The sequence below is a fragment of the Monodelphis domestica genome, chromosome 2 (assembly GCF_027887165.1).
Source record: "Monodelphis domestica isolate mMonDom1 chromosome 2, mMonDom1.pri, whole genome shotgun sequence".
Taxonomy (NCBI): Eukaryota; Metazoa; Chordata; class Mammalia; order Didelphimorphia; family Didelphidae; genus Monodelphis; species Monodelphis domestica.
Genome location: NC_077228.1, coordinates 256,985,455 through 257,009,957, shown reverse-complemented (window position 1 = coordinate 257,009,957; position 24,503 = coordinate 256,985,455). Strand labels below are relative to the sequence as shown.

Here is a 24,503-nt window from a genome sequence, read left to right as displayed (position 1 = left end):
CATATTACAATCCTCTGGGATCTAGTGACTCTGACCTCTCTGCTGTTTTTCTCACAAAACATTCCATCTCCCAACTTTGGTCATTTTTATTTGTTGTTCCTCATGCATAGAATGCCCTCCTTTCTTATTCCTGCCTCCTAGGTTCTGGACTCAGACACTTGTTAATTTTGTGATCCTGAGCAAGTCATTTAACCTCTGTTTGCTTCAGTTTCCTCGTGTGTAAAATGGGGATAATAATAATAATAGCCCCTATGTAAGGACCAAATTAAATAACAATTGTAAAGCACCTGGTGCCTGTGTTCATTTTCAGCTGTGTCTGAATCTGTATCATTCAATCCATAGGATTTTCTTAGCAAAGATACTGGAGTGTTTTGCCATTTCCTTCTCCAGTAGATTAAGGCAAACAGAGGTTAAGTGACTTGCCTAGGTACATACACCTAATGTGTCTGAGGCCACATATGAATTCAGGTCTTCCTGAGTCTAGGCTCAGGGCTCTATCTATTCAGCCACCTACATGCCTCTACCTAGTACATAATAGGTGATATATATTATTGTTATTAAACAGGAAGCCTTTTTCTGAATTCCCCTAATTATAGTGATGTTATTTCCTATATATTCTGTATAGAGCTTTATTGTACATAGTTGTTTTCCTGTTGTCTCCCCCTTTAGACTGTGTGAGATCCTTGGGACTGAGTTTTGCTTTTCTTTGCATCACCAGGTTTAGCATTGTGCATGGCATATAGTGCTGAGGGGTCCAGTCACCATTTCTGAACTGCTCTTTGTTTCCCCTCAAATAATCGGGGTATATACTCAGCACTGGAGATCAAGACAAAAATGTAAAGTTCCTGCCTTCAAGAAGTTTATATTTAACTGTCAGTTTTCATATTTTATGACAATAGGTTTCTTGTTTCTCAGATGCTTTCAAATAAAAAAGGTGATCTGCTGTAAATGAGAAAGATGAGACGTGTGTGGGGAACTGTGTAATGACTACCTGTTGGGTCATTGATGGATAATTCCTTCGTAGACAACTTGCTTTCAAAGCAACAGGCTTCGGAGACCCTTTTCTTTCCTTTTAGGGACACAGGAAGGTAAGATATCCTTAATGGCCTTTCGCCAGGGATGACTGCAAGATCTTGTCCTTTAGAGAGGTTCTTCCCCCACTCCCAAACCTTTCTCTTCCCTTTCTCCCTCATCCCCGCCCAGGCAAACAGCGCGAGGAATGACGTCAGGCGCAAAGGCTGTTACCATGGTCACCGTGGAACACCTCCTCCCCCACCAACCCCTAACTTCACATTAAAAGTGGGAATCCAAGCCCATCTCCCGGTCTTCCTGACCCGCTAGGATGGCCTCCCTAACCGGAGGCAAGGGCGGGGAGGGCTGTGGAGACCAATAGCCTGGACCACTGGGTCTGCTAAAATGGACTCACCTCAAAAGCTTTATCGATTCCGCGCAGTCGCTTCCGGTGCAGGGACAGGGGCAGGGAGCACGTCTGCAAGCTTTGAAAAGTAGTGCGCTTGCGCCAAACTCTGGACTACATTTCCCAGAGGCCTCCGGGCTTCCAAAACTCAGTTTCTCCTAAACTCCAATCTCAGTGAATTTAGAGAACTTAACCTCCTTAGTTACAACCATCTAATTCCGGGCTCCCCAGTCCTTGCGTGCATCCTTACCCCTAAGTCCGCAGGATAATACTGAGCATGTGCAGGGTGAGTTTCTTTAATTGATTGTGGGAGGAGGAGCAAATGCTAGGGCGAATTTCTTTACCGATAAAGCCACGGCAACCAGTTCAGTTTCTTCTCTCTCCCATTCTAGCCTATCCCTTCTCCTCCCCCTGGATTCTTTCTCGTCATCCCTCTGTGTCTTGCCAATAAAATGGGAGGCATGCTTGGAACTGTGATAATGTGTAAGAGCTTTGAAAAGTATAAAGCGGTCTAAAAGAATGGAACGGGAATATTAACATTTGTTAGCATTCGTAATTTTTTGGTTAACATAATTAATTGGAAACTCCAGTCAGGTTTATAACTGTTGGGACAGAAAAATCAGATAGTAAAAATTATCACTGAAACCTTCCACAAGCTGGTTCCTTCTCTAGAATCCTTTAACATTTTTATTTTCTGTCCATTCATATGATACAAGATAATTTTAGATGGAATTTATTTAGAGATGGAATGAATTTTAGAAATCATCTACTCTCACCTCCCCGTTTTATAGATAGAAAAACCTAGGCCCAGAGAGATTAAATGATTTACATGAAGTAAGTCACACAGTAAGTAGAAGAGTTGGAATTTGAACCCAGATCATCTGACTCCAAATTCATTGAATTTACTTTACTTTGCCATGATGCCTTTCTATTTTGTATTTGTCCTACTCTACTTGAGTATTGAGATCATTGAGGGAAAACCCATGTTATACGTTTTTGTATTCTCCTACAGCACTTGGAATAGTGCCTAACATTTGTTGAATGAATTTACATGTCTGTATCTAGACACACAAAATTAAGTAACATTTTATTCATACTTCCCAGAGATGAACACATACACCATATATATTCACTTGTAGTCACATACATACATATATTATATGTATACACATAAGAAATGTATGCATTGCTTAAAGTGAATCCAAAATAAAACTGGACCCCAAAATAGGCAGATAGAAAAGGGAAGTTAAAATTTCAGTGGTAGGAAATCTGCAGTTGCCACTGGCAGAAGCCAGATGTAGGAATTCAAAATGTAGAAAGAGTCTAGATAGGGAAAAATCAATCTCTATAGTCAGACCCAAATTAAATTGGTAAAGAAGTTAGTGGAGCAGGTAGGAGGTATAGGGAATAGAACACTGGGCTTGGAATCAAGAAGACTCATTTGCATGACTTGAAATCTATCCTCAGACATGTAATAGCTGTGTGACCTCAGGCAAGTCACTTAACTCTGTTTGCTTCATTTCCTCATCTGTAAAATAAGCTGAAGAAGAAAATGACAAATTACTCTAGTATCTTGAACAATAAAACCTAAAAATGAGGTCAGAGAGAGTTGAACATGACTGAACAACCACATCCAACAAAGAAATTAGTAGAAATACTCTTAAAGCAGAGGTCTGGTTATGTCATTCTACTGCTCTGAAAACTTCTGTGACTTTTCCTTGCTCTATAAGTCAAGTCATTCTACAACTGGCTCCAGCCTACATTTTCAGACTTGTTAAAAATTATTTCCCTTTATGTACTCCATAGTCCAGTTAAACTGACCTACTTGTTCTTCTTCGCACATGATATTCCACTGTCTCCATGCCTTTCCAAGACTGTCTTCTGTAGCCTACCAATTTTACCTTCATAATCTTTGATAATACTATCTATCACCCTGGTGCAGCCTTTCCTCACTTCATGCCTGTTCTATTGCAATATTCTGCTGGTTGGCTTCCCTATATCAAGTCTCTTCCCACCTCAGCTGTCAAATGAATCTTCCTAAATCAAAGGTTCAATTATGTTATCCCCTATTCCAGTGATGGTGAACATATGGCACAGGTGCCAAAGATGGCACGCAGAGTGCTCTCTGTGGACACAAGCACCACCCTCCACAGACTTTGGCACTAAAAAGCCAGAGGGACTCAGGGTAGAGCTGTTCCCTTACCCCACTCCATACAACTGAGGATATTCCTCACTTCCCTCACCCCTCTGCCCAGCAGCCCAATGGGAGTGCTTCCTTCTTTTTCTGTCTGGGGTAAGGTGTTGGGGGTGGTGCTCATATGCTGTGCGAGGATGCAACTCAGAGGTCAACTTGTTGAGTCTATGGCGAAGTTGATTCCCATGGTGGGGGAGCATAGCTCACAGCATGGCACAAAGCTAGAGAGGAACAGAGATGGAGGGAAGCAGAGTGCTCTGGCCAACCTTCCAATGTTGTACTTCCTCCCTCCCTGATCTGGGTATGTGTGAAGGGGGAACAGTTGGTGGGGGAAGGGGGGCTAGCAAGGCACTAGGTCTGGAGGGTGGGATTGGGGCAGGGCCACACTGTCTTTAAAGGGTTTACCATTACTGCCCTATTCAATTAACCCTAGATACTCCTTAGCTTCATCCAGGATCAAATATAAACTTCTCTATTTGGCATTCAAATTCCTTTATAACCTGATCCTCTCCTACCTTTCCAGTCTTCTTATCCTCCCTTCAGTGACACTGACCTTCTTACTGTTCCTTAAACCAGACACTCCTCTCTCCTGACTGGGCAGTTTGGCTGGCTGTCCCCCAGATATGGCAGGCTATTTGTTCTCATCTTGTCTCCTGACTTCCTTCAAGTCCCAAATAAAATCTGTCCTTCTTCAAGAAACTTTTTCCTGATCCTCCCTAATGCTAGTGCCTTTCCTGGATAGATTATCTCTATTCGATCCCTTATCTAGTTCATTCATAGTTGTTTGCATTAGCACATTATAGTTGAAAGTAGCCTTGGTAACCATCTAGTCTAACTTTCTTATTTTAATGATGAAGAAACTGGGGCCCATTGAGAATAAGTGATTTGTCCCAAACTTGAAGAACCTAGGTTAGGGACAAGGGTCTCTGTTTGCCAGGTTGGCATTCTATTTCACCAGTTTGAGAGAGTATACATATATGTGTGTACTTAGAAACCTATGTTAATCTCCACACTTAAAAAATATTTTAAAATAAAGAACATAAACTTTTATTCAATAAAAACAATTGATTAAAAAACAAAGACTTCAGTTCCAAGTTACGACCAATTAAGGGAAAGAGGTAGCAATATAAATGAGCTCTATAAAGGAAGAAAGTTAAATTAAATCCCTACAAATTTTTTTTTTATAAAAGCTATCAGGCTTTATTAAAATCAAAATACAACAAAATGTATAACATAACTGTATTCAGTTTGGGATTCTAGCCCACTGTCAGTTTTCACATTTCTATAAAAAAGTCTAAAGTATTAATGGCATTTTACATTTAAAAATTCTTAGTTTTACCTGTCTCTTTCAGCATCACATTACCTGAATCTCATTTTCTAAAATGATTTTGGCAAGTTTTATACACCCAACTCTACCAAACACCTAAATCCTTGCTCCTTCACTGGACATCTGATGCTTTTTTGTGACCTGACATTCTGTGTATTTGAACGCTTGTCTCTGTGTAATGCTTTTCCTGATCATTTCCAAAAAATAACAGTCTGTAGGGTCCAGGCAGGATGACAGGGATGCCCAACCATGGCTAAGTTCTGACCCATTCTAAAAACTATTCTCCTACTTTCAACTCATCATCCTGACCAAGATACTGTCCTCAGAACCTGAAACCTTGTGCTTGAATTCATGTCACCACCTGGCACACAAGTTACTTCACCTCAAAGTGATCAACTCCTATGGTAAACTATCTTTAACCTCCAGCTTAAACACCCTGGCTCATCTCTCAAATTCCCTGCTTAAATTAATCTCTTACTAACTAAATTCATCATCTCTACTTGATTGAACTTTCCATCCTAAAAGAAACCACCTATCTCTCTGATTTTAGCCCTTCCCCCCCTAAGTTAGCCAAGCTTACTTTAATGACCTCAAAAGTTGTGCACTTGTGCACCTGTGCACACAGTCCCTGCCTAGTTTCAAAGACCACTGTCTCACTTCAACTCTCTTCTAACTTCATACCAAGAACATAAATCTAAAATGTTATGTTCTTTCTGAATTCAATTCTTGCCCTCCAAAATTACCTGTCTTCTCCTCACCTCACATTTCCCACTACAGTTCTATACCCTCTCCCACATGACCTTCCTATCCAAATTCACACATAAATTCACACTCATTTACCTATTATAACTTTCCAAAATCTTATCTTCATCCCTGTATTACATAACTACACATACACACAAAAATAAACACACACACACACACACACTCATCTTTGAACCCTTGTTTCTTAGCTCTTCCCAGTACCTTAGGCCAAAAATGAACCACAGATCTAAAATCCACAATGGCAGGTCAATAATAGGAATGGGACTTTGTTCTTTATAAACATCATTCAAAATCATTAGTTTTTCTATGCAAATATTGACTTTTCAGGGGCTAGAATTTCAAAGAACTCTGTTTAAATCAAATATGCTCTAAGTCAAGTTTGTACAACTTGACACATTATCAAGATCACAGTTAAAATAAAAAAAATCTTCAACCTATATTAGATATTCAAACTCTCACCCAATCTCCTACTTTGGCTGGTGAAAATTTGGACTCTGATTGTTTCAGCATTTTGGATGTTTTGGTAGGCAAACTTCCATGTGTCTCAGTATGCCTCCTTTTCATTATATCAGTCCCACAGCAAAAAAATGCATGTGACTTTTGGCTCCTCTACCTCATCCCAGGAGGATATGCATGGACATCCCAGGACAGATTGCATGGACATCCCTGTTACACAGTATATACCAAGCCCTAAACAATTCTTTTTCACAAACCACACAGGATAAAAAATTTAAGCTGCCCCGAGGAGAAGTGAATTCAACTACTTTAGGAGTTGTTATATTAGGGTCCTCTTCCACATCACTACTGTCAGTTCCATTCTCATTAACTTTCAGAATACTTTTTGGTTTGTTTGTTTTTTTCTGACTGTTCTAAATAACCTTTGTAATAAAGGAGGCTAATCTGTGGAACTATTTCTGGTTGTAGTGAATGATATACTCTGGCTTGATTAGAGAGATGCTAGGGGAACCTGTGAGTGCCTAGTTATAATAGAGATAGAAATATTGCTTCAGATAGAGAGATGCTGCTAGAGGGGTTACTCTGGGGTTGCCTATTGATCACTATTGATGGCTAATAGATCAAGATATTTCCTACCCTCTTCCTCCCTTCACCTCCCTTAACCACCCTCTTCTTGAAGCCTTTTGGCTTCGCCTATCTCCCACTGAGTGGACTGTGAGATTTATGAGGAAAAACTCCTTTCTTTCCCTTTCTCAAGTAAGGGGGTTTATTGGGAACAACAGGATGGAGAACTGAGGTGAGAGGGATGAGGTGTGTCCCTAATCTATGAGGAGAATTAGGAGGATTATGGAAAATATCAGTCCTGTCACAACTGTGACTCAGAGACAGAGAGATGGAGGACAACTGTTAAATCTTCTTTCTTCTTCCAATTACACAAAACCACCAACAAAACTTAATTTCTTCTCAGATTATTCTCAGATTGCAGAAGCCCCCCCAAAGGTCCTTCAACCTAGGACAGATGAAGCCAGTCTCCCTTGATCAGAAACCCCAGAGAAGTTCCTCAGTTCATCTCCTCTCATCAGGCTCCAACTGCCTTTCCTGGGAACATTCTATTTTGGAATCTTAACCTTGATTGGCAGATCAGGTCCTCACCTTCCATGTTCAAATGGACAATGTCTTCAGCTAAGCAAGAAGCAGAAAGACCAACTTTGTTTTCCTGGTCAAATATAACTTCACATGGTGTATTCTGCATGTTTCTTTGAAAGGGCCAATTTTTCATCATTTGAATGAACCAAAGACCTTCAGACCAGTGAAAAGAGTTGTTCATTTGCATCCAAGACATCATCATACTCTTTTTTTCTTTTTTTTTTAAAGATGGACAAGATTTATATATTTATTTATTTATTTATTTATTTATTTTTTCCCCTTGGTTACAATAATCACTTTATTTTCCTCTCTCCTCTTCACCCATCCTTCACACAGCTGACGTACTATTTCATTGGGTATTACTTGTGTCCTTGATCAGAACCTATTTCCATGTTGTTGATGTTTGCACTCAGATGTTCATTTAATCTACATCCCCAACCATATCCCCTTGATCAAGTATTCAAGCAATTGTTTTTCTTCGATGTTTTTACTCCCACAGTGTTTCCTCTGAATGTGGATAGTGGTTTTTCTTGTAGATTCCTCAAAGTTGTTCAGGATCACTGCACTGTCACTAATGGAGAAGTCCATTACATTCAATTGTACCACAGTGTATCAGTCTCTGTGTACAATGTTCTCCTGGTTCTGCTCCTCTCACTCTGCATCAATTCCTGGAGGTTGCTCCAGTTCCCATGGAATACCTCCATTTTATTATTCCTTTAAGCACAATAATATTCCATCACCAACATATACCACAATTTGTTCAGCCATTCCTCAACTGAAGGGCATCCCTTCATTTTCCAATTTCTTGCCACCACAAAGAGTGCAGCTATGAATATTTTTGAACAAGCCTTTTTCCTTATTATCTCTTTGGGGTACAAACCCAGCAGTGCTATGGCTGCATCAAAGGGCAGACAGTCTTTTATTGCCATTTGGGCATAGTTCCAAATTGCCCTCCAGAATGGTTGGATCAATTCACAACTCCACCAGCAATGAATTAATGTCCTGACTTTGCCACATCCCCTCCAACATTCATTACTTTCCTTTGCTGCCATGTTAGCCAATCCACTAGATGTGAGGTGATACCTCAGAGTTGTTTTGATTTGCATTTCTCTGATTATAAGAGATTTAGCACATTTTTCATGTGCTTATTAATAGTTTTGATTTCTTTAACTGAAAATTGCCTATTCATGTCCCATGCTCATTTATCGATTGGAGAATGGCTTGATTTTTTGTACAATTGATTTAGCTCTTTATAAATTTGAGTAATTAGACATTTGTCAGATGTTTTTGTAATGAAGATTGTTTCCCAATTTGTTGCTTCCCTTCTAATTTTGGATGCATTAGTTTTGTTTGTACAAAACCTTTTTTAATTTGATGTAACCAAAATTATTGATTTTACATTTTGTGATTTTTTTCTAGCTCTTGCTTGGTTTTAAAGTCTTGCCTTTCCCAAAGATCTGACAAATATACTATTCTGTATTTGCCTAATTTACTTATATTTTCCTTCTTTATATTCAGGTCATTCACCCATTCTGAGATTACCTTGGTGTAGGGTATGAGGTGTTTTTTTTTTAATTTGAATAAGTTTATTCAGTGAATTTAGAACATTATTCCTTGCTTACAATAATTACATTGTTTCCCTCCTTCCTCTCCACCCACTCTTCCCGCAGCCAACATGCAATTTAATTGGGTATTACATGTGTCCTTGATCAGAACCCATTTCCATGTTGTTGTTTACACTAGGATGTACATTTAGAGTCTACATCCCCAACAATATGCCTTCAACCCATTTATTAAGGGAGTTGTTTTTCTTTGGTGTTTTCACTCCCTCAGTGTTTCCTCTGGATGTGGATAGTGGTTTTTCTCATAGGTTCCTCCGAATCGTTCAGGGTCATTGCATTGCCACTAATGGAGAAGTCCATTACATTAGATTGTACCACAGTGTGTCAGTTTCTGTGTACAATGTTTTCCTGGTTCTGCTCCTCTCACTCTGCATCAATTCCTGGAGGATTTTCCAGTCCTCATGGAATTCCTCCACTTTATTATTCCTTTGAGCACAATAGTATTCTATCACCAACATTTACCACAATTTACTCAGCCATTCCCCAACTGAAGGGCATCCCCTCATTTTCTAATTTTTTGCCACCACAAGGAGCACAGCTATGAATGTTTTTGTACAAGTCTTTTTCCTTATTATCTCTTTAGGGTACAAACCCAGCAGTGCCATGACTGGGTAAAAGGGCAGACAGTCTTTTATCTCCCTTTGGGCACAGTTCCAAATAGCCCTTCAGAATGGTTGGATCAATTCACAACTCCACCAGCAATGAATTAGTGTCCCTACTTTGCCACATCCCCTCCAACATTCATTACTTTCCTTTGCTGCCATGTTAGCCAATCTGCTAGATGTGAGGTGATACCTCAGAGTTGTTTTGATTTGCATATCTCTGATTATCAGAGATTAAGAGCATTTTTTCATGTGGTTATTAATAGTTTTGATTTCTTTGGCTGGAAACTGCCTGTTCATGTCCCTTGCCCATTTATCAATTGGAGAATGGCTTGATTTTTTGTACAATTGATTTAGCTCTTTATAAATTTGAGTAATTACATGTTTGTCAGAGGTATTTGTTATGAAAATTGTTTCTCAATTTGTTGCTTCCCTTCTAATTTTGGTTACATTGGTTTTGTTTGTACAAAACATTTTTAAATTGATGTAATCAAAATTGTTTATTTTACATTTTGTGACTCTTTCTATGTCTTGCTTGATTTTAAAGTCTTTCTTTTCCCACAGGTCTGACATGTATACTATTCTGTGTTCACCTAGTTAACTTATAGGTTCCTTCTTTATGTTCAAGTCATTCACCCATTCTGAGTTTATCTTGGTGTAGGGTGTGAGGTGTTGATCCAAACCTAATCTCTCCCATTCTGTCTTCCAGTTTTCCCAGCAGTTTTTGTCAAATAGTGGATTTTTGTCCCAAAAGCTGGGGTCTTTGAGTTTGTCATGGACTGTCTTGCTGAGGTCACTTACCCCACTTCTATTCCACTGATCCTCCTTTCTGTCTCTTAGCCAGTATCAAATTGTTTTGATGACCACTGCTTTATAAGATAATTTGAGATCTGGTGCTGCAAGGCCACCTTCCTTTCTTTTTTTTTTTCATTATTTCCCTGGATATCCTTGATTCTTTCTTCTTCCAAATGAACTTTGTTATGTTTTTTTCTAATTCATTAAAAAAATTTTTTGGAAGTTCAATGGGTATAGCACTAAATAGATAGATAAGTTTGGGTAGGATGGTCATTTTTATTATATTGGCTCATCATACACATGGGTAGTTAATGTTTTTCCAATTGCTCAAGTCTAATTTTAGTTGTGTGGAAAGTGTTTTGTAGTTGTGTTCATATAGTTCCTGTATTTGTCTCAGGAGATAGATTCCTAAGTATTTTATTTTGTCGAAGGTGATTTTGAATGGGATTTCTTACTAATTCTTGCTGCTGAGCTGTGTTGGAAATATATAGAAATGCTGATGACTAATATGGGTTTATTTTGTATTCTGCAACTTTGCTAAAATTGTTGATTATTTCCACTAGCTTTTTAGTTGATTCTCTAGGATTTTTTAAGTAGACATTCATATCATCCTCAAAGAGTGATAGCTTTGTCTCTTCATTGCCAATTTTAATACCTTCAATGTCTTTTTCTTCTCTAATTGCTACTGCTAGTGTTTCTAGTATGATGTTAAATAATAGAGGTGATAATGCACATCCTTGTTTCACTCCTGATCTTATTGGGAATGCATCTAGTTTATCCCCATGGCAGATGATGTTGGTTGATGGTTTTAGATAGATAGTTTATTATTTTCAGGATAGACCCTTCTATTCCTATACTTTCTAGTGTTTTTAATAGGAATGAGTGTTGTATTTTGTCAGAGGCTTTTTCTGCATCTATTGACATAATCATGTGATTTTTGTTGGTTTGCTTGTTATTATGGTCAATTATGTGGATGGTTTTCCTGATATTGAACCACCCTTGCATTCCTGGTATAAATCCCACCTGATCATAGAGAATAACCCTTGTGATGACTTGCTGGAGTCTTTTTGCTAGTATCCTATTTAAGATTTTTGCATCTATGTTCATTAAAGAGATTGGCCTTGTGAACCTTAAAAAATTCTCAGACCCTACTTCATAAGGTTTGGTTGAGACCATTCCCCATTTAAACAATGAAGGGACTTAGATCAGGAATGTGAGACCTCTACTCCACCCCTACTTAAGTATACTTTAGGGGAAGAAACTCCTTGCTGAACAATGAAAAATACTAAAACCCATACTTATAGTAAGGCAAAAGTTCTTTAGCTGTGCCTATTTTTAGATCTAATACAAAAGGGTGCTAAGTACCTATAAAGGTCAGGCAACTTGTGAATTTACAAGGAGCAAAGAGGTGAGAACTTACTTAGAGATTTTTTCAGGTGTGAACTTAATCAAAGTATAAGCCTTCTTAGGTGTGAATTAAGAATGGTCTGTCCTTTAGAAAACGTCTACTGTGATTTGTAGATGTGAGAACTTAGGGGAGGTGACATAGGAGAAAATTCCCTTTAAAAAGAGGTTAGAAGCTGAGAGAAGTGGTCTCTCTCGGGAGATTCAGCTGGGAAAAGCTGAATTGGAGGAGGCAGCTGGTGTCTCTCTGAACACTAGAATCTTGCTTGGACAAATCTTGTGATAAGTGGATAAAAGACTGATTGATCTCTCTCTTAGGGTTTTCAGCTTAGGCTGGCTCATGCTGGCCTAGACTGGTATAGCCCTTTTTTCTCATTATTCCCTTTTTTTCTCTCTCTCTCTTTCTTTAATTCCTCATTTGTATTAATTAAAATCTCTATAAAACTCAGCTGACTTGGGTATATTTCATATTTGGGAATTTTTTCCCCTGGCGACCACTTTATATTTTGATTTAAAACAAGACCCTGTCTTGAAACCATATTTTCTGTGGTCACAATTTAAGCCAAATACTCTTTTATCTGCCGCAGTTTATAACTCCCACTATTTTAATCACTACAGTCTATAGTTTCTTTTTACATTTTTGACCTGCCTGGCTTTGGAATCAGTACCATATTTGAGTCATAAAAGGAATTTGGTAGAACTGTCAACTAGTTTGTATAGTATTGGGATTAACTGTTCTTTGAATATTTGATAGAATTCACTTGTGAATCCATCAGGCCCTGGGGATTTTTTCTTAGGGAGTTCTTTGATGGCTTGTTAAATTTCTTTTTCTGATGTGGGATTATTTAAGAATTCTATTTCTTCTTCTGTTAATCTAGGCAGTTTATTTTTAGTAAATATTCATCCATATCACCTAGATTGTCTTATTTATTGCCATATAATTGGGCAAAATAGTTTTTAATGGTTGCCTTAATTTCCTCTTCATTGGAGGTGAGTTCTCCCTTTTCATTTATGATGACACCATTTATTGTTAATAAATTAATGGGAGGAGTGTGGTAAGTCAGTACAAATTAGAGGAAGGTACAAATTAACATAGAAGTTAATTAACTGAATCATAGTCCATTAAGTTTATTATTGTCAAGTATGTAATTAAAACTATACTTAGAATGCATTGTTAAATAAAGGTCTTTTGGAAGCTATTTTTAATGGAAAGATAGGACCAATTCAAAATTATCAAATAAATTCTACTATGTAAGTTACTTATAAGTGACTAAAAAGAGCTGGCTGATAGTTATGTCAATTTTTAAAGATTTAGTCAGCTAGATGGCTCAGTAAATTGAGAGGCAGGCCTAGAGAAGTGAGGTACTGGGTTCAAATCTGGCACCATACTTCCTAGCTGTGTACCCTGGACAAGTCATTTAATCCCCATTGTTTAGTCCTTACAGCTCTTCTGCCTTAAAATCAATACACAGTATTGATTCCGAGATAGAAGGTAAAAGTTTAAAAAAATAAATAAAAACAAAAATATTGTAATGACTATTATTTTATGAACCAAACTCTTCTAAAGTCAAAATTTTAATGAGCCTCCAATCCAATGTTCATAAATTAACAATTGTGTATAATATATGAGATTGAACTCTTCCAAGAAGTCATCTTCTGATGACTCCAGTGCAGACATCTCTTTTTTCTCTAATGGTTTAGTATTTATGAGTTAACTGCCCCCCTCCCCCAATAACAATGCAGCCTTCTCAAAGGAATGGATCCTATATTATACTTCCTTATATTTCTCACAGAACTTAGCAAAGAATTATATTCAGTTGCTGACTGACTTTAAAATGGAGGACAATATTTTTGGTGATTTTTCCTATACATTTACATGTAATGACCTACACTTAAACTGCTGTTTAAGTACAGTTTGCCTGAACCCCTATGTAGTGAATTTTATTGTAATATATTGCCTACATGTTATATTCAGTTTATGCAACATAGATTAAAAGCTAACAGATTGTGGCTATGTGGCTTTTATATATTTAACACAGAATAATGGGCACATAAATGCTTTTGATGATGCAATAAGGGAAAGGAAGTATAAAAAGGAGCATGTTACTGACAGGTATCTAGACTAGATGATCAACACTATAAAGAATGCACACAGGTGACAATGGGATGGAAAATAATGACTGAGGAGATACCAAACGGTCTCTTAGTCAAGAAAAAAAAGAAAGAAATGGATGGTGAGATTCCGAAATAAGTGAACTGAAGCATCAATGGAGGGATGGAGCTGTAAAGAGAAGGCTGAAGAACTGAGGATATGTGACAAGGAAAAGAAGAAATATTTACTCTATCACAATTTTTGTACCCAAATAAGAAATGAAATAAATAATGGATAAGAGAAGATGGCTGCTTTAAAGTAAACATTTTCTTTTGTATTCAAATGTATGGCATTTGTCATAATAAGAGACCGATAAGTTAAGGAGTCAGATGAGGGCACTGATCTAACAGGATTTTAAAGTCACCACCACTTCATTTAGCAATGCCTACACTGTCAAAAGGTTACTGATTGAGTTTAGGATATATATTCTCTAGTCCAGTGTTTTTCAAACTTTTTGGCCCCAGAATATTCTTATATTCTTTTTTTTAAATATATTTTATTTTATCATTTCCAAGCATTATTCATTAAAGACATAGATCATTTTCTTTTCCTCCCCCCAAACCCCCCATAGCCGACGCGTAAGTCTACTGGGCATTAGATGTTTTCTTGATTTGAACCCATTGCTTTGTTGATAGTATTTGCATTAGAGTATTCATTTAGAGTCTCTCCTTTGTCATGTCCCCTCAACCTCTATATTCAGGCAGTTGCTTTTCCTCGGTGTTTCCACTCCCATAGTTTATCCTTTGCTTATGAATGGTGTTTTTTTTTCTCCTGGATCCCTGCAAATTGTTCAGGGACATTACACCGCCACTAATGGAGAAGTCCATTACGTTCGATTATACCACAGTGTATTAGTCTCTGTGTACAATGTTCCCCTGGTTCTGCTCCTCTCGCTCTGCATCACTTCCTGGAGGTTGTTCCAGTCTCCATGGAACTCCTCCACTTTATTATTCCTTTTAGCACAATAGTATTCCATCACCAACATATACCACAGTTTGTTCAGCCATTCCCCAATTGATGGGCATCCCCTCGTTTTCCAGTTTTTGGCCACCACAAAGAGCGCAGCTATGAATATTTTTGTACAAGTCTTTGTGTCCATTATCTCTTTGGGGTACAGACCCAGCAGTGCTATGGCTGGGTCAAAGGGTAGATATTCTTTTGTCGCCCTTTGGGCATAGTTCCAAATTGCCCTCCAGAATGGTTGGATCAGTTCACAACTCCACCAGCAATGAATTAATGTCCCTACTTCGCCACATCCCCTCCAGCATTCATTACTTTCCTTTGCTGTTATGTTAGTCAATCTGCTAGGTGTGAGGTGATACCTCAGAGTTGTTTTAATTTGCATCTCTCTGATTATAAGAGATTTAGAACACTTCTAATTGTTAACTTGTTAATAGTTTTGATTTCTTTATCTGAGAACTGCCTATCCATGTCCCTTGCCCATTTATCAATTGGAGAATGGCTTGATTTTTTGTACAATTGATTTAGCTCTTTATAAATATGAGTAATTAAACCTTTGTCAGAGGTTTCTATGAAGATTTTTTCCCAATTTGTTGTTTCCCTTCTGATTTTAGTTACATTGGTTTTGTTTGTACAAAAGCTTTTTAGTTTGATGTAGTCAAAATTATTTATTTTACATTTTGTGATTCTTTCTATATCTTGCTTGGTTTTAAAGCCTTTCCCCTCCCAAAGGTCTGACATGTATACTATTCTGTGTTTACCCAATTTACTTATGGTTTCCTTCTTTATGTTTAAGTCACTCACCCATTTTGAATTTATCTTGGTGTAGGGTGTGAGGTGTTAATCTATTCCTAGTCTCTCCCACACTGTCTTCCAACTTTCCCAACAGTTTTTATTGAATAATGGATTTTTGTCCCAAAAGCTGGGATCTTTGGGTTTATTGTATACTGTCTTGCTGAGGTCGCTTTCCCCCAGTCTATTCCACTGATCTTCCTTTCTGTTTCTTAGCTAGTACCAAATTGTTTTGATGACTGCTGCTTTGTAATATAGTTTTAGGTCAGGGACTGCAAGGCCCCCATCATATGTGGTTTTTTTCATTATTTCCCTGGATATCCTTGATCTTTTGTTCTTCCAAATGAACTTTGTTATGTTTTTTTCTAAATCAGTGAAGAAGTATTTTGGGAGTTCAATGGGTATGGCACTAAATAGATAAGTTTGGGTAGGATGGTCATTTTTATTATATTGGCTCGTCCTATCCATGAGCAGTTAATGTTTTTCCATTTGCTCAAGTCTAGTTTTAGTTGTGTGGCGAGTGTTTTGTAGTTGTGTTCATATAGTTCCTGAGTTTGTCTTGGGAGGTAGATTCCTAGGTATTTTATTTTGTCTAAGGTGATTTTGAATGGGATTTCTTTTTCTAGTTCTTGCTGCTGAGCTGTGTTGGAGATATATAGAAAAGCTGATGATTTATGTGTGTTTATTTTGTATCCTGCAACTTTGCTAAAGTTGTTGATTATTTCAATTAGCTTTTTGGTTGAATCTCTAGGATTCTTTAAGTAGACCATCATGTCATCCGCAAAGAGTGATAACTTGGTCTCCTCCTTGCCTATTTTGATGCCTTCAATTCCTTTATCTTCTCTAATTGCTACTGCTAGTGTTTCTAGTACAATGTCAAATAGTAGAGGTGATAATGGGCATCCTTGTTTCACTCCTGATCTTATTGGGAATGCATCTAGTTTATCCCCATTGCAGATGATATTAGCTGATGGTTTTAGATATATACTGTTTATTATTTTTAGGAATGATCCTTCTATTCCTATGCTTTCTAGTGTTTTTAATAGGAATGGGTGTTGTATTTTATCAAAGGCTTTTTCTGCATCTATTGAGATAATCATGTGGTTCTTGCTAGTTTGCTTGTTGATGTGGTCAATTATGTGGATGGTTTTCCTAATGTTGAACCAGCCCTGCATCCCTGGTATGAATCCTACTTGATCATGGTGAATGATCCTTCTGATCACTTGCTGGAGTCTTTTTGCTAGTATCCTATTTAAGATTTTTGCATCTATATTCATTAGGGAGATTGGCCTATAGTTTTCTTTCTCTGTTTTTGACCTGCCTGGTTTTGGAATCAGTACCATGTTTGTGTCGTAAAAGAAGTTTGGTAGAACTCCCTCTTTGCTTATTATGTCAAATAGTTTGTATAGTATTGGGATTAACTGTTCTCTGAATGTTTGATAGAATTCACTGGTGAATCCATCAGGCCCTGGGGATTTTTTCTTAGGAAGTTCTTTGATGGCTTGTTGGATTTCAATTTCTGATATGGGATTATTTAAGAATTCTATTTCCTCCTCTTAGTCTAGGCAGTTTGTATTTTTGTATATATTCATCCATTTCTCCTAAATTGGTGTATTTATTGCCATATAATTGGGCAAAGTAATTTCTAATGATTGCCTTAATTTCATCTTCATCGGAGGTGCTGTCCCCCTTTTCATCTTTAATGCTGTTAATTTGCTTTTCTTCCTTCCTTTTTTTAATTAGATTGACCAGTACTTTGTCTATTTTGTTTGTTTTTTCAAAGTACCAGCTTCTTGTCTTATTTATTAAATCAATAGTTCTATCACTTTCGATTTTATTAATTTCTCCCTTAATTTTTAGGATTTCTAGTTTGGTTTTCTGCTGGGGGGTTTTAATTTGATCGCTTTCGAATTTTTTCATTTGCATTTCCAATTGATTGATCTCTGCTCTCCCTTGTTTGTTAATATAAGCATTCAGGGATATGAATTTACCTCTGATTACCGCTTTGGCTGCATCCCAAAAGGTTTGAAAGGATGTTTCGCCATTGTCATTTTCCTCGATGAAATTATTAATTGTTTCTATGATTTCTTCTTTAACTAAACAGTTTTGGAGTATCATATTGTTTAATTTCCAATTGGTTTTAGATTTGGTTTTCCATGTACCATTACTAATCATTATTTTTATTGCCTTGTGATCTGAGAAGGCTGCATTCATTATTTCTGCTTTTCTGCATTTGTGTGCTATGTTTCTGTGATCTAGTGTATGGTCAATCTTTGTGAATGTGCCATGTGGTGTTGAGAAGAAGGTGTATTCCTTTTTATCCCTATTTATTTTTCTCCATATGTCTATTAATTCTAATTTTTCTAAGATTTCATTCACTTCTTTTACCTCTTTCTCATTTATTTTTTGATTTGATTTATCTAAATTTGATAATGGTTGGTTTAAGTCTCCCACTAGTATGGTTTTATTGTCTATTTCTTCCTTCAATTCTCCTAGTTTCTCTATTAGAAATTTGGGTGCTATATTATTTGGTGCATACATGTTGATTAATGATATTTCCTCATTGTCTAGAGTCCCTTTTAACAAAATATAATTACCTTCCCTATCCCTTTTGATCAGGTCTATTTTTGCTTTGGCTTTATCAGATATCATGATTACCACTCCTGCCTTCTTTCTATCAGTTGAGGCCCAGAAGCTCTTACTCCATCCTTTAATTCTGACCTTGTGGGTGTCAACCCACCTCATGTGTGTTTCTTGAAGACAACATATGGTAGGGTTTTGGATTCTAATCCATTCTGCTATTCGTCTACGTTTTATGGGTGAGTTCATCCCATTCACGTTCAAAGTTATGATTGTCATTTGTGGACTCCCTGGCATTTTGATAGCCTTCCCTAATTCTAACCTTTTCTTTTTCGGCTCTACCTTTTAGTCCAGTGATTTACTTTGAATCAGTCCCCCTTGTCCCCTCCCTTGATGTTTCCCTTTTTAGTCCCTCCCTTTTTGTTTCCTCCCCTTCCCCCCTCTCTTTCCCTCCCTTTTTGTTCTCCATCTCCCCCTCCCCCCCTTGGTTTTCCCTTCTCCCTACCCTTGTTGGGCAAGATAGAATTCAAGATCCCAATGGATCTGGATGTTTTTCCCTCTCAGAGTTGATTTCCCTGAGATTGAGGTTTAAGTAAAAAGGCCCCCCCCCTCTCTTTCTCTCCTTCTTATAGGAGTTTTCTTCCCCTCCCCTTCCTGTGTGAATCTTTGTGTGAGAACAATTATTCTATTTGGTCTTTCTTTACCCCCTATTTATACATTACATTTTCCCCACATATTAGTATACATAGATTGATATAAATGTAGTCCTTATAGAAGAGAGTTTGAGTAAAAGAAGAAGATAACATTTTTCCCCTTTCCTTAATATTTACTTTTTCAGGTATTCCTTGCTCTTTGATTTTCGGTATCAAACTTTCCACAGAGCTCTGGTCTTTTCTTTGCAAAAAGTTGGAAGTCTTCTATTTTGTTGAATGCCCATACTTTCCCTTGGAAGTATATAGTCAGTTTTGCTGGGTAGTTGATTCTTGGTTGAAGACCCAGCTCTCTTGCCTTTCTGAAGATCATGTTCCATGCCTTATGATCATTCAGAGTAGAACTTGCAAGGTCTTGTGTGACCCTGATTGGCATTCCTTTATATCTAAATTGTCTTTTTCTGGTTTCCTGTAGGATTTTTTCTTTTGTTTGATAGCTTTGGAATTTGGCAATTACATTCCTGGGAGTTGTCTTTTGGGGGTTTAGTGTAGAAGGTGTTCTGTGAGCTCTGTCAGTGGCTGTATTGCCCCCTTGTTCTAGAATCTCTGGGCAATTTTCTTTGATTATATCTTGTATCACCATGTCCAGTTTGGTGTTTATTTCTGGCTTTTCTGGGAGTCCAATTATTCTTAAATTATCTCTTCTCCCTCTATTTTCCAGATCTGTCATCTTGTCGGTGAGATATTTTATGTTCTCTTCTAATTTCTTGGTATTTTGGCTTTGCTTTATTAATTCTTGCTCTTTTACACGATCGTTGTCTTCCAGCTGCCTGATTCTGGCCTTTAAAGCCTGGTTTTCCTTTTCAGTTTCATCACACCGGTTTTGTAGATGCGTGAATTTCTTTTGCATTATTTCCAACTTTTCCTCCCAGAAGGCTTCCATCTTTTTGGTCATTTCTGATTCAAATTCTTCATGGGTTTGTGGTGAGTTTCCATTTCCTTTGGAAGATTTTGGAGCATTTTCTTGTATATCTTCTATCTCCTCTGTATTTTGTATTTTGGCTCCATAGAATGTGTCCAAAGTCACCCCTTTCTTCTTATTTTTCTTGGTATTTTGGGGCTTCTGTGCTTTTGTGGAGTTTGCCATCTCTGAATGTGGAGGATTAGTTTTTCTTATCTCTATCTGGTGTTCAGAGGCTTTAGTCCTGGGCAGATTGTCGGTTCTATGAGCTTTCCCTGGGTTAAACTGAATATGCCTCACTGGAACTGGAATGGAAGGGTCGGACCAGGAGGCCACATTCTCCCCCGGGCTCTCTGGGTCGGGTTGTTTTCCAGAAGTTGCCTTCAGAATAGCTGGCCGTGAGGCTGTTTCGTCAGCCTGCGGGTGGATGGGCTGCGGTTTCCCCAAGCTCTGAGGGCAGGGACTTTCACTGAGACTTGGATAGCAGGATCCAGCCTGTGAGGCTGTCTTGCTCGCCCTGAGGGTTGCTGTTGTTTTGACCTTGCTCTCTGCCTCGGGAGGGCAGTGACTTTCACTGGGCCTCAGATAGAAGGCCCTGAGGGTTATTGTTGTTTCAGACTACCCTGCTCTCTGAGCGGGGCGGGGCTGCGGCTTCCCGGAGCCTTGGACTCTGCGCTCCTACCCCTTAGGTCCGAGTGATCTCAGGTTCTGGCTTTTGAGGGGGGCCGTACCTTTTGATCCGGGTCCAGGTCCAGGAGGAGGGTTCCCAGGGTCTATGCTGTTGATCGTCTTGAATTTTGGCGCCTTAGGAGCTTATAGTTTGAGATCGGTCGGGAAGGGTTTTCTGGAGATCTGAACTTTAGCTTTCTCTAAGCCCCCATCTTGACCGGAAGTCCAATATTCTTATATTCTTATAAATTACATTCTTACATTCTTATAAATTGAGGACCTCCCCCTCCCTAGCTGAGAGCTTTTGGTTATGTGAGTTATATCTATCAATATTTACAATATTAGAAAATTTTAAATCTTAGTATTATAATGAAAATGGTTTTGACCTTGTAGGTCCCTGAAAGCGTCTCACTTTGAGAACCACTGTTCTAGATTAGTTCGCAGGTATATTAAATTAACAATAATAATAAGAAGAAAATCTTTTGTCTGTCTCTTATTTTACCACTTGATTTTTCTAACATTATCATTATTTACAGAAGAAAATATGTGGAGTGGAGGTCTGACATTCACTTCTTGATTAAGCATTTTCCCCAACTAATTTCCATCCTTTTCCCCAGAAGAAATCTATGACTCACCATTGTCTTGTAGAGTGTGGCTCTGGAGATTCACATTCCAGACTGGCCTCCATGGGTTGGACCTGGGCACTTGAAGGTTCCTGGTCTTCTTCCAGGGGTACTATTTCCTCCAAGATCACTTCCTGTCCATGAGCACCTCCTAGGACCTAAGGATAATTAGGCATACTTGGGCTTGTGAAGAAATTTTTATAGTAACTGGAGCACAGAAGAGATCCCAAGAAATATCCCTCAGAGAATTATTTTTAATAAATCATCAAAGATAGTGGAAAGCAAGACAAGAGAATAACAAACTTTGCCCAATGTAGACTTTTACAATGGAAGTATCAGGATGTATCACTTTTTGGTACTGGGGGCATAGAGTGAATAGAAATGTCAACTTATGGAGCCAACTATATGAGTCCATCTTAACTTTTATCTGGAGAATCTTAATCTGATCACTGTCATAGGCAAAATCAGTCAAAACTGAAGTGGCCAAACTCAGATTAGCTTTGTTAGCCAAAACCAAGTATTATCCACTTCTTTTACTCACAAGTAAAAAATCAGTGATATTGAATTCACTGAACTGAAAGGTATCTTAAAGTTTATAGAAACCAACCTTCTCATTTAAAAAAAATTTTTTTGTTACCTTTTGTCCATCAGTCTTTTTCCATCCCCTCTCCAGATTAAACATGATAAAGAAAAACTAGTAAGTAAAAAGGTCCTAAAGAAAGACTTATGTCTGACAACACATAAAATATTTTATCCCAATAGTTCTCCCTCTCTATTGTAAGGGAAGAGATATATTTCATTCTCTTTTTTTCAGAATCTTTGTGCCAACGTTTTCATTTTACAGATGAAGAAAATGGAGCCCAGAGAGCTTGAGTGATAATGCTCAATAACTGAGTTGATAAAATCTATCTTCTACACAGGGTGGAAAGGGTTACCTATTAGGAAAAAGAAAAAATAGTTTCTATAAAGGAATAATGCCTCACTTTACTACAGAAGTGTATGAATGAGTATTTGGACAATTTGTTTTGAATTCTGTGAAGACTAGATTTGGCTCTCCCCTGATTGTAACAATGAAGGTACTTGGCTTTTTCCTGATTGTAAAGATTTAAATTGTAACTCATGTCTATTTTTAGATTTTACTAGGTGGTGGTGTGAGATAATTGTTCTTGATTCCATTCCCAGAACTTATGGCAGTAGACCATGGCTCCTTATGAAACTGGTTTTTAGAAAACAATTTTTAAAAGAATCTTCTCAGTGTGAGTGCCTATGTATTAAAATCCAGATGGTCCCTTGAATCTGTGCCAGTCCTGTTCACTTGAATGGTAGTAGTGGTATTAGGAAATGAATAAGAACAAATAAAAATAAAAAATGAATAAGAATGAATAAGATTGGTCCCCCCAAATTACAACCCAAATTAATACTGCAAGAAAGAGATTTCTGGCTGGATTATCATGGGGCTAAGTATTAAAAGGGGCACATTTGAGGAGAAGGGGAATGATGCTTATGATAGGGTAGGGAGTGTGGATACATATAACTTTAATTTCATTGAAGAGATCAGGGTAGTCAATCTCTGTCTCCAAACTCCTGACTTCCATCCTGGCAGGGATCCAAGACTCCCATGGAGAAAGATGGGGGGGGGGGGGATACTCTAGAAATAAGTATTTGTGCCCTTCTGTGAGCCACATCTAGACAGACCCATATGGACACATCACCTGTATGGGCAACAAAGCACAGGGAAGAGAGATTACTAAATGATGATGGAAGGGGGAGACTGGATGTTGCAATGAAAAGCAATGGAATATTTCTGACTCCACTAACATGATCAGAGGGTATTTATGACAATATATCCATTATTAGAAAAGGATAGCCATGGATTTAATGTCTTGAGAGAAGAGAGAATTCTTAGAAAATGGCCTCAATTTTTTTTTTTTGTAAAAAATAAAGCATGATTCTCAACTGAGTTGAATCTGGGATGAAGCAAACTGTGGAAGCTTGAGGAGGGATGAACAAGTTTGGAAAAAACACTGTGATGAGATAAGTAAATCAATAAGGGACCACTTTATTACAGTGAGGCCCCTGCTGAGATTATATAACACAAAATTTTAGTGGACCCAGTCAACATAGTTTGAGATTTTCTCCAACTTCATTAAGCAGTAAATGAGTAGGAGCAACGGTAGTGAATGGTGGGAGTAATACAAGACTGAGGTATGAAAGGGCAATATCATTGATAGGATAAAGGGGCAAGTGACTCAAGAGAAGAGGACAGAGTAGAGTTGAATTTATTCAGCTGGGCATCATAAAGAAGGAGGGCTGGGGTGATGGCTTGGGAAAGAACTGATAGGTAAAACTTTGGAAGTTATGTCGAGGACAAAGGAATTGAATTTGCAAGGGAGAGGGAAAGGGGAAATGACAATAGATTATGTAAAAATTAAGGAATTTCATGTCTTCCCTGTAAGCATAGCGGCATTCTAGACATAGGATGCTTCCTCTCCCCAGCACCCACTGACATAGACTACCTCAAAAGACCATAAAAACCATTTTCAGAAGAATGGAGGGACTCTACAATAGGGCGCAGCATTAAACAGCCAGAGTCAGAGCCAGCGCACGCCAGAATCCACAAGTGAGCAAGGGGCACCTCTAGAGTAAGGGGCACCTCTAGGTCCTTGGGAACTAAGACCACCAAAGACCTACCCCTGAGAGCAGCTACACCTGAAACCCCTGGCAGACAGGGTAGCACAGACCATGTTCGACCCTGGGGAGGCAGCACAGAGGAGAGCTGCAAACAACTGCAGAGTTTTGAAAACTTACCTCAGGCAAAATCCTTGCTCCTTAACTCCATACTGTGAACCTTAAAAAATTCTCAGACCCTACTTCATAAGACCATTCCCCATTTAAACAATGAAGGGATTTAGATCAGGAATGTGAGACCTCTACTCCACACCTACTTAAGCATACTTTAGGGGAGGATAAAGTTGTAAACTACTTGCTGAACAATGAAAAATACTAAAACCCATACTTATAGTAAGGCAAAAGTTCTTTAGCTGTGCCTATTTTTAGATCTAATAAAAAAGGGTGCTAAGTACCTATAAAGGTCAGGCAACTTGTGAATTTACAAGGAGCAAAGAGGTGAGAACTTACTCAAAGGTTTTCTGGTGTGAACTTAATAAAAAATTTAAGCCTACTTAGGTGTGAATTAAGAATGGTCTGTCCTTTGGAAAACGTCTACTGTGTTTGGTTGCTGTGAGAACTTAGGGGAGGTGACATAGGAGAAAATTCCCTTTAAAAGGAGAGGCTCAAGACAGTCTCAGGGGTGTCAGAAGAATCTCTCTCTGGAGATGGAGCTGGCTGAACTGGTGCCTCTCTGAACACTAGAATCTTTGATTGGACA

General features: G+C 38.2%; 1 pseudogene; it reads right to left on the bottom strand.

Moving 5' to 3' along the window:
- LOC103094413 (zinc finger protein 420-like) overlaps positions 1-24,503 on the bottom strand; it is an 85,818-nt pseudogene that overhangs the window by 43,882 nt on the left and 17,433 nt on the right.